The sequence below is a fragment of the Dermochelys coriacea genome, chromosome 2, assembly GCF_009764565.3.
Source record: "Dermochelys coriacea isolate rDerCor1 chromosome 2, rDerCor1.pri.v4, whole genome shotgun sequence".
Lineage (NCBI taxonomy): Eukaryota > Metazoa > Chordata > Testudines > Dermochelyidae > Dermochelys > Dermochelys coriacea.
In genome coordinates, this window is record NC_050069.1 from 222740375 (window position 1) to 222749286 (window position 8912).

The following is an 8912-nucleotide window of genomic DNA, read 5'->3' on the forward strand; positions in this document are numbered from 1 at the left end:
TAAGTTAGATGGCTTCAAGTCACCAGGGCCTGATGAAATGCATCCTAGAATACTCAAGGAGCTGACTGAGGAGATACCCGAGTCATTAGCAATTATCTTCGAAAAATCATGGAAGCCAGGAGAGATTCTGCGGGACTGGAAGAGGGCAAATATAGTGTCAAATCTATAAAAGGGGGAATAAGGACTACTCGGGGAATTACAGACCAGTTAACCTAACTTCAGTACCCAGAAAGATAACAGAGCAAATACGCAATCAATTTGCAAACATCTAGAAGATAATAAATTGATAAGTAACAATCATCATGTATTTGTCAAGAACAAACTATGTCAAACAAACCTAATAGCTTTCTTTGATAGGGTAACAAGCCTTGTGGATGGAGGAGAAGTGATAGAAGTGGTATATCTTGACTTTAGTAAGATACTGTCTCGCATGACCTTCTCATAAAATAAACTAGCAAAATACAGCCTAGATCAGTGGTGAGCAACCTGTGGCCCGTCAGGGTAATCCGCTGACACGCCGCAAGACAGTTTGTTTACATTGACCGTCTATAGTCACAGCTGCCTGCAGCTCCCAGTGGCCGCAGTTCATCATTCCCAGCCACTGGGAGCTGCGGGAAGTGGCGTGGGCCGCAGGGACATGCTGGCTGCTGCTTCCTGCAGCTCCCATTGGCCGGGTACAGTGAACCGCAGCCACTGGGAGCTGCGAGAAGCCATGCCTGCAGTCGGTCAATGTAAACAACCTGTCTCGCAGCCCACCACCAGATTATCCTGACAGGACGCATGTGGCCTGTGGGCCACAGGTTGCCCACCACTGGCCTAGATGGAGTTACCATAAGGTGGGTGCATAACTGCATGGAAAACAGAGAGTAGTTATCAGTGGTTTACAGTCAAGCTGGAAGGGCATACTGAGTGGGGTCCTGGGTCCAGTTCTGTTCAATATCTTCATAAATGATTTAGATAAATGGCATAGATTGTACACTAATAAAGTTTGCGGATGATACCAAACTAGGAGGGTTTGCAAGTGCTTTCAAGAAGAGGATTAAAATTCAAAATGCTCTGGACAAACTGGAGAAATGGTCAGAAGTAAATAGGATGAAATTCAATATGGACAAATGCAAAGTACTCCATTTAGGGAGGAACTATCAGTTGCACAGATACAACATGGGAAATGACTGCCTACCAAAGAATACTGCAGAAAGGGACCTGGGGGCTATAGTATAGTGGATCACAAGCTAAATAAGAGTCAACAGTGTAATACTGTTGCAAAAAAAAGCGATCATCACTCTGGGATGTATTAGCAGAAGTGTTGCAAGCAAGAGACGAGAAATAATTCTTCCACTGTACTCTGCACTGATATGGCCTCAGCAGGAGTATTGTGTTCAGTTCTGGGTGCCATATTTCAGAAAAGATATGGACAAATTGGAGGAAGTCCAGAGAAGAACAACAAAAACGATTAAAGGTCTAGAAAACATGACTTATGAGAAAATATTGAAAAAATGGGTTTGTTTAGTCTGGAGAAGACTGAGGAGAGACACAAGAGTTTTCAAGTACATAAAAGGTTTTACAAGGAGGAGGGTGAAAAAATGTTCTCATTAACCTCTCAGGATAGGACAAGAAGCAATGGGCTTAAATTGCAGAAAGGGAGGTTTAGGTTGGCCATTAGGAAAAAACATCCTGACAGGGTAGTTAATCACTGGAACAAATTGCCTAGGGAGGCTGTGGAATCTCCATCATTAGAGGTTTTTAAGAACAGGTTAGACAAACACCTGTCAGGAATGGTCTAGTTATTATGTAGTCCTGCCCTGAGTGCAGGGGACTGGACTAGATGACTTACTGAGGTCCCTTTCAGTCCTACACTTCTATGACTCCTGTGCATGTAATACATATCAGGCTCATGCGTTTAGATAAACCACTAACTTTGTTTTATTAATGTTGTGAGAAGTGCAGTGGAAAATCTTTCCAGTACATTACTGTTTAGAATAAAGAAACAGAAGACCGAGAGATATAGTCCTATGTATCACTATAGCACAGAGCAATACACTTAAGAATATGTCATTCCACATTTTTTAACATAACCCTGCTGTATTCATTAGATGTTACAAGAGGAATAGTTTTGGTTGTGTTTGCCCCCAATTAACAACTGAACTGGTAAATGTGAGAGATACCCAAAGAAACATGGAGAGAGGGAAGAGATGTGGAAGGATGATTGGGAAACGCAAAGCTGTGTTCTTAAAAATGTCCCCATATAATTGTTTACTAGTGAGTGATGCTGAATGAAACCACTCACTTTACTAATCACAGGTTTCAGAGTAGCAGCCGTGTTAGTCTGTATTCGCAAAAAGAAAAGGAGTACTTGTGGCACCTTAGAGACTAGGCTCTAAGGTGCCACAAGTACTCCTTTTCTTTTCACTTTACTAAGTTAAACATTAACTATTCTACTAGCCAAATGGGGGCATTTAGACAGTGCTGAGGGAAGAAGTGACATGGAGCAGCACCAGGACTTCAGGGAGGGATTATATCTCAGGAGGATGCAGCCTATTCTCTCCAGGCCCATGGAACCAATATGCAGGCACTGGACCAGTGTAAAATAGGGTAAAAAGGTACATTTGCTCTGTGATTAATTGCTGGGACTCAAGAGTCATCTGAACATTGATTATTCATCAGATAATGCAATTATATGCATGTTGGGCAGAATACAGCTGTTAATGGGCTTTGGATCAGGCCTGGTGTAAGTCAGTGGAAAGATTCCCACTGACTTCAATAGGATTTGTATTGGGCCTATGCTTTCAAATAGTGTGCATAGTTGGTTACCTGCACCACTCCATGACCCTGACTGCTCCCTCACTGAAGTCAGTAAGAAACTTTCATTTCCTTCAGTAAGGGCAGGACTTGGCCTATGCCCCTAGTCATTGCAGGAATTTAAACATTGTTCCATGGTGCATTATCATCCCAGAAAATGATTTCCAGAAACTTTGTCACTCCTACACTGGGCCCTCTCTTACTATAATGTTTACTGTAAGCAAGCCTTTTTTAGCATCTTTTGTGTATATTATTGGGGCAAAAAGCTTCCCATGCACTTACTGTTGTGAAAACTGGCTTATAGATCCCAGTATGTAATTGTTAATAGGGAAATCATCAACAAAAGGATGTGTTTGTCAAGGAGTTCCACAGGGATCAGTTCTCAACCCACTGCTATTCATTGTTTTTTTCAATTGTTGGGAAGAAAATATAAAATCATTGCTGATAAACTTAGCAGATGGCACAGAGGTTGGTGGAATGGTAAATGAAAACAGGTCACTTGCAGAGAGTGATCTGGATTGCTTAGTAAGCTGGGCCCAATCACACAACATACGTTTTTAATAAAGCCAAATGCAAAGTCATACATCTAGGAATAAAGACTGTATGTCACTCTTACAGGATCTGGAGACTGTACCCTGGAAAGCAGTGACCAAAAAGAACTTAGGAATGGTGGATAGCCAAATGAACATGAGTCCCCAGTGAAATGTTGTGTGGCAAAAAGAGCTAACACAATCCTTAGATGTACAAATAGGGAACTATCAAGTAGCAGTAGGACTTAGATTGGGCCAGAATGGCATATCAGCTGCCATCTTGTTTTTCAGAATCTCAGATTTTTTATTTGTTTGTTTGTTTGTTTTTAAAGCAAGGCCATGTCTACATTACAAACTTCTGCTGGTATAGCTCTGTCGTTCAGGGGTTGAAGAGCTGTGGTCCTTCACCAACACAACTGTGCCAGCAAAAGCCCCTAGGGTATATGCAGTTTATACAAACAAAACTGTGCTTATGCCAGTATAGCTTATTTGCTTGGGGGTGGGAGTAGGGGAAGAAGAGGGGTCTGAAAACACTTATACAGGCAAAAGCCCATTCTTTGCTAATATAAGCTGTATCCACACTAGAACTGCTTTGCCAATACAGCACAGTAGTATACCTATACCAGAAAAAGTATGTCAAGATAAATTACCAGGTGCAAAGCCTAGAACATGTCAGGCCTTTCCACTTCATCCCTAGTATTCATTAGGTTACAATGTTTTAGTCTGTTTAGATTCTATAGGATATAAGTATTTAAGGTAGAGTATTGTACTCTGTATTAACACTCACATGAGCAATCATATGTTACTTCAGTCTGGTTTTCCACACTGGATCTTAAAAGTGATACTGGTAAGTGGAAATGGATCCAAGGCACAGGGAAAAGCTTGCTTTCACACCAGAACAAAGGCTTGTGACAATGTAAAAGTATGGCTTTTGACTTGTGTAATGCATCAGACACATTTGAGAGGATTCTGGACAGAGTAATGCATGGCATATTTGTTACACCTATAAGGAATCCGGTGGCACCTGTGACGGGGCAAGGCCAGATGGCTATAGAAAAGTAGTCTTATTGGGATCCGGGAAGTGGGCGGGCGAAGCCCATCCATCGCTAAAGGATCCCCCCAAGCCTAAAAGGGGGATCCACAGGACCTAGATACCAAAAGTTCCGGGGGGACAAATAATGAAATAACAGGGACGGGAGTGTGGTCAAAGGGTCAAACAAAGGGAACCGGACGGGGACACCGAGCAGAGAACCCCGGACAGCACCCACTGCTCCTCAAAGGCGTCAAGAGAGTCAGAGGACGCCGCCCAGAGGAACTCTGCCCGGATACGTGAACTGACCGAGGATCGGAAATAGGCCCCACAGTCACAGGACACTCCATCGGCCAACCTCCTCACTTATAGAAAAAGTAGTGGGAGATAAATAGATTAGCTCCAAGCTAAACAAACCCCTGGTACCAGGATAAGTGAAATGGAAGCTGCTCCAGGTCAATTAAGACACCTGGGGCCAATTAAGAACTTTCCAGAAGGCAGGGAGAAGGCTAGGTTGATTGGGACACCTGAAGCCAATCAGGGGCTGGCTGAAACTAATTAAAAGCCTCCCAGTCAGTCAGGTGGGTGTGCATGTCAGGAGCTGTGGGAGGAAGTTGTGCTGTTGGAGAGACTGAGTAGTACACACCATATCAGGCACAAGGAAGGAGGCCCTGAGGTCAGGGTGAAGTGGAGCTTGAGGAAGTGAGGGCTGCTGTGGGGGAGTAGCCCAGGGAATTGTACATGTCATGTTTCTAAAAGGTCAGCTACCATAGCTGATACTATTAGGGACCCTGGGCTGGAGCCCAGAGTAGAGGGTGAGCCCAGGCTCCCCCCCACACCTTTGCCCCCTGATTAATCCCTGAGACTGGGAGACAACAGAGACTGTGCAAGGAAGGATAACTTCTCCTCACCTCCCTTGCTGGCTTATGATGAAAATGGCTCAGTAGACTGTGACCCTTGTCTCTAGAGAGAGAAGTGTTACATGCAGGGTCACAGTGAGCCTCTGAGGCTAGCGAAATCCTCCAGGAAACATGGGACCCACGGAGGCAAGACAGAGCTTTGTCACACACCTTAAAGACTAACAGATTTATTTGAGCATAAGCTTTCATGGGTAAAAACCCCACTTCTTCAGATGCATGGACAGCTATGCTATTCCAAACAATAATATATATGGTGGGGAGGGGGCTTATGCTGCCTGCTGATCTTTGGGAATTCCCAGGAACAGACAGACATAACTATAAAAACATGATATTGAGAAATTGATTTAAACTCACTAATCATAGGAAAATGGCCTTTCATTCCATCCTTTACTAACCCGGTGTCACAGGACCTCCTTGGTCCTGCTTCTGTCTCCATCTACAAAACCATGCGGAGACCCTTGTGCTGGTTCAACACCCTGTGTAGTTTATTTATAATTGAGTCCCACCATCTTCACAGCATACCTAGTGCCCTCACAAGCAGAGGGAGAGTAATCTACCTGATTGCCTGCTTTCCCCTTTCCTCTGCCTATTTTTGGGCTCTGGCTAATGGCTTAATTACCCTTTCTGCCCTGCCCTAGACATACATTAAGCACAGGTCTGCCTCCTCAGCTCCAAGCTGCTATGCCTGACTGGAGCTCCTGTGAACAGAGTGAGTCAGGGTTTCCTACCTAGCACTCTGTCACACCCTGTTGTGAAACTAGCTATAGCAGAAGACTGAATGTTAATTCTGTTTGCTCTGGTGGATTTAAGTAAGCCTGTTGTTCGTTTTTGATTAAACAGGAAATTAAACATAGGAACCGGTTTTGATTTAACCCCTTCAGAGCTGAGGCACAAACCAAGTTATTCCAAGCACCATATCCTCTCCGCCCCACCCAGCGCAGTAGGCGGCACCTGCTCTGACGATGCACTGATATGAATGGGGATTGCTGTAAACTGGGACAAGAACAGGGAGGCAGGCATGTGTCGGGGTTAATAATTCCCAGCCCAGGCAGAGAGAGAGAGAGAGAGAGAGATCTGGGAAAGCAAAGCTGGAAAAGCTCTGTGAAGCCAGCTAGTCCATCCCCTTGCTAGCAGGACTGGTCCCTCTACAGGCCAGGACCAGTCTCGTTGTAAATGTGGGGGAGCCCAGTAACTCCCCTGCTGCACACACTCTCCGGGTCTTTGTCCAGATGGGGAGAGCACCCTCAGGTTTAGGGTAGCGCTACAATCACCAGACCACTTTGCAGAGTGGCCCCTAGCTGTTTCCCAGGTGTGTGTGGGGGGGGCGGCATTTTCAGTGCCTTTCCTCCCCTCCCCCCGCCCCTTTGCGTGCAGGCTGGATGCTTTTTATTTTAGCCGTAGGAAAGAGGACCACAGGGAGAGACTCAGCATTTCTCATCCCCTTTGCGGCTGCAGCCCGGCGTCGCCCTGGCCACAGCGGAGCACCAGCGCAAGTGTTGGGGCCGGTGATGCTGCCAGTGGTACCCCCCCCCCCCACGGGCCACGCGCGCACACCCAGGCTTTACCTTGCTGTGCTCCCCGCCAGCGGTCCAGTGGGCTTCCGGCTGTGCGCAGCCCGGCCCCGGCCCCGGGGAGGAAGGAGGTGGACAGAGCACGGCGTTCACAGGCGGGCTGAATCCCCAATGGCTGCTGCGGCTGCGACGTGTTGCGGTGCCCCTTGCTGCAGCAGGCTCGCCGGCGGCTGGGAGAATGTGCTGCCTCACGCTGGCCCAGGCTCCTCCCGGGCACGGCCGCTTCCCTCCTCCTCCTCGCCCCTGGCGCTGACATCTCCCCGCCTCTCTGCCGCCCAGCCCCGCGCATCTTCAGCGGGAGCGACAGGGAGCGACAGCCCCACCCCCCGCGAGGCCCTCACTGAGGGGGGTAGCTCGCCCTGCCAGGCCCTGGCGCGGGCACCCAGGGAGCGTAGCAGGTGGCACGTTCAGTTATTTGACTGTGACACTGGAGCATCAGGGTCACGCGTCCTGCCCGAGGCTGTGGCACAAGTCACATCCAGTCTGCGGCGGAGAGCTTGGGCCACCTCCAGGCTGGGACATAAAGACCTTGTCCGCAACTTGGGTGGAAAGGCCGCACATCCATCTGGGGCAACCCCTGTCTGTGAGGGACACCAGGGATAGGCTCCATTTCCAAGTAGGAGAGTTAGGCCACACCCTGTTTGTGTCACAGGAAAGGGCCACATCCAGTCAGTAACGCCAAATATTACAGGCAACTCAAAAGAACATACAACGTCCGCCCCACGGTACAAAGGCACGAGGGCAAGTGGCGCAGAAGAATTTGCCAGATCTGGCACACAGCTCAGATCCCAGTAAAAAGGCATCGGAGGCTCATGCCACATCCAGTTCAATCACACTCAGCTGGGCTGCACTGAATCACAGACAAAAACAAAAAGTTTTGCAGGGTAGGTCAATTGCTGTTAAGGACGCAGTGGTCCCCAGTTCAATTGGAGGCAAAGTAGCAAATGCCCCACGGAGTCTCTCTTTCCTTTAAGTTTTCCTAATAGCTCTTGTGCCATTGACAGAAGTACCCGGAAAGAGGCTTTAGCCAAGATTTAAAACATGATTAATAAGTCGGGGTGCCTCAATTTTTGGGTGCCCAATTTGAGATACCATGTGAAGAGCAAGACCTGTTCTGCTGCCTCATTGCTCTGAGCCGATTCCTGGATATGCATGCAGCGTTCCTGAATTGACAAAGCCAGGCCATTTTACCGTGATACCCTCTCTGCTTCTGCTATCTACTATTATTGTTATTATGATAGCATCCACAATGTTAGGCACTTGTCAAAAACAGAGGAAGACCAAGTCCATGCTCCTTGACTTTACAGGTCAAAGATGTAGTATTTAGCAACACTTTGCTGGCCATTTCAAAGGATACATGATACATTATTATCCTAAATGCCATTATATTTTTGTTACAAACTAATGCAATTCTGTGTTTCAGTAATTGCTCACACCACACTTCTTTAAAACCACAGCACACCCTCAATCCAAGCCACAGCCATACACTTTTGATATGTGCTATATTCAAACCCCTGATATAGGGACATGTGCTTCAAGACACAGACATGCTTTAGGTATGTGCTACATTCAAACCTTTGGCAGAGGGACATGTGCTACATCCAGGTCAATTGGCATGGGAAGAGATTACATCAAGTCTATAGCTTCATTGTTAGATGACACCTACTCTTTTCAAAGGATAAAGATGTCAGAGAATGCAATGTCAAAAGAGAAGGTGCTGGAAAAAATGAAAAATTAATAAATAGTAAACGGCTACCAGGGATGTCAATGATAGTCTTTCATACAAAAGCTTGGAAGGAAATTTAGAATAAAATGGCTGAGATGCATATAAAAATATACAATTTCTCTTTGAAATCAGTTATTATACCAAGTGATGGAGAGAAACAAATGCTGTTGTACCTATCTTTTAAAAAGGTACTCCTGGGAGTTACCAAACCTAGGGGCCAAACTGAAACATGTAAAATTAGTCAACTCAATGAGTTCTCTACCTCTTGTGTTCACTGATTTCTTACCTTCCCTACCCCTGCACAATATCGGCTTGTCATTTTTGTTGAATTCTTGA

General features: G+C 46.3%; 1 protein-coding gene across 6 annotated transcripts in view; it reads right to left on the reverse strand.

Annotated features, from left to right (window-relative positions):
- DYNC1I1 (dynein cytoplasmic 1 intermediate chain 1) overlaps positions 1–7267 on the reverse strand; it is a 267273-nt gene extending 260006 nt beyond the window's left edge. For 3 of the 6 annotated variants that reach the window (XM_043509266.1, XM_038391989.2, XM_043509265.1), the window contains exon 1: positions 6845–7106. The gene's annotated coding sequence lies outside the window, so the exon portion shown is untranslated. Of the gene's footprint in view, positions 1–6844 lie in introns of all 6 variants that reach the window. The other 3 variants (XM_038391986.2, XM_038391988.2, XM_043509264.1) reach the window with 3 other exon arrangements.
- Positions 7268–8912: the final 1645 nt, after the last annotated feature.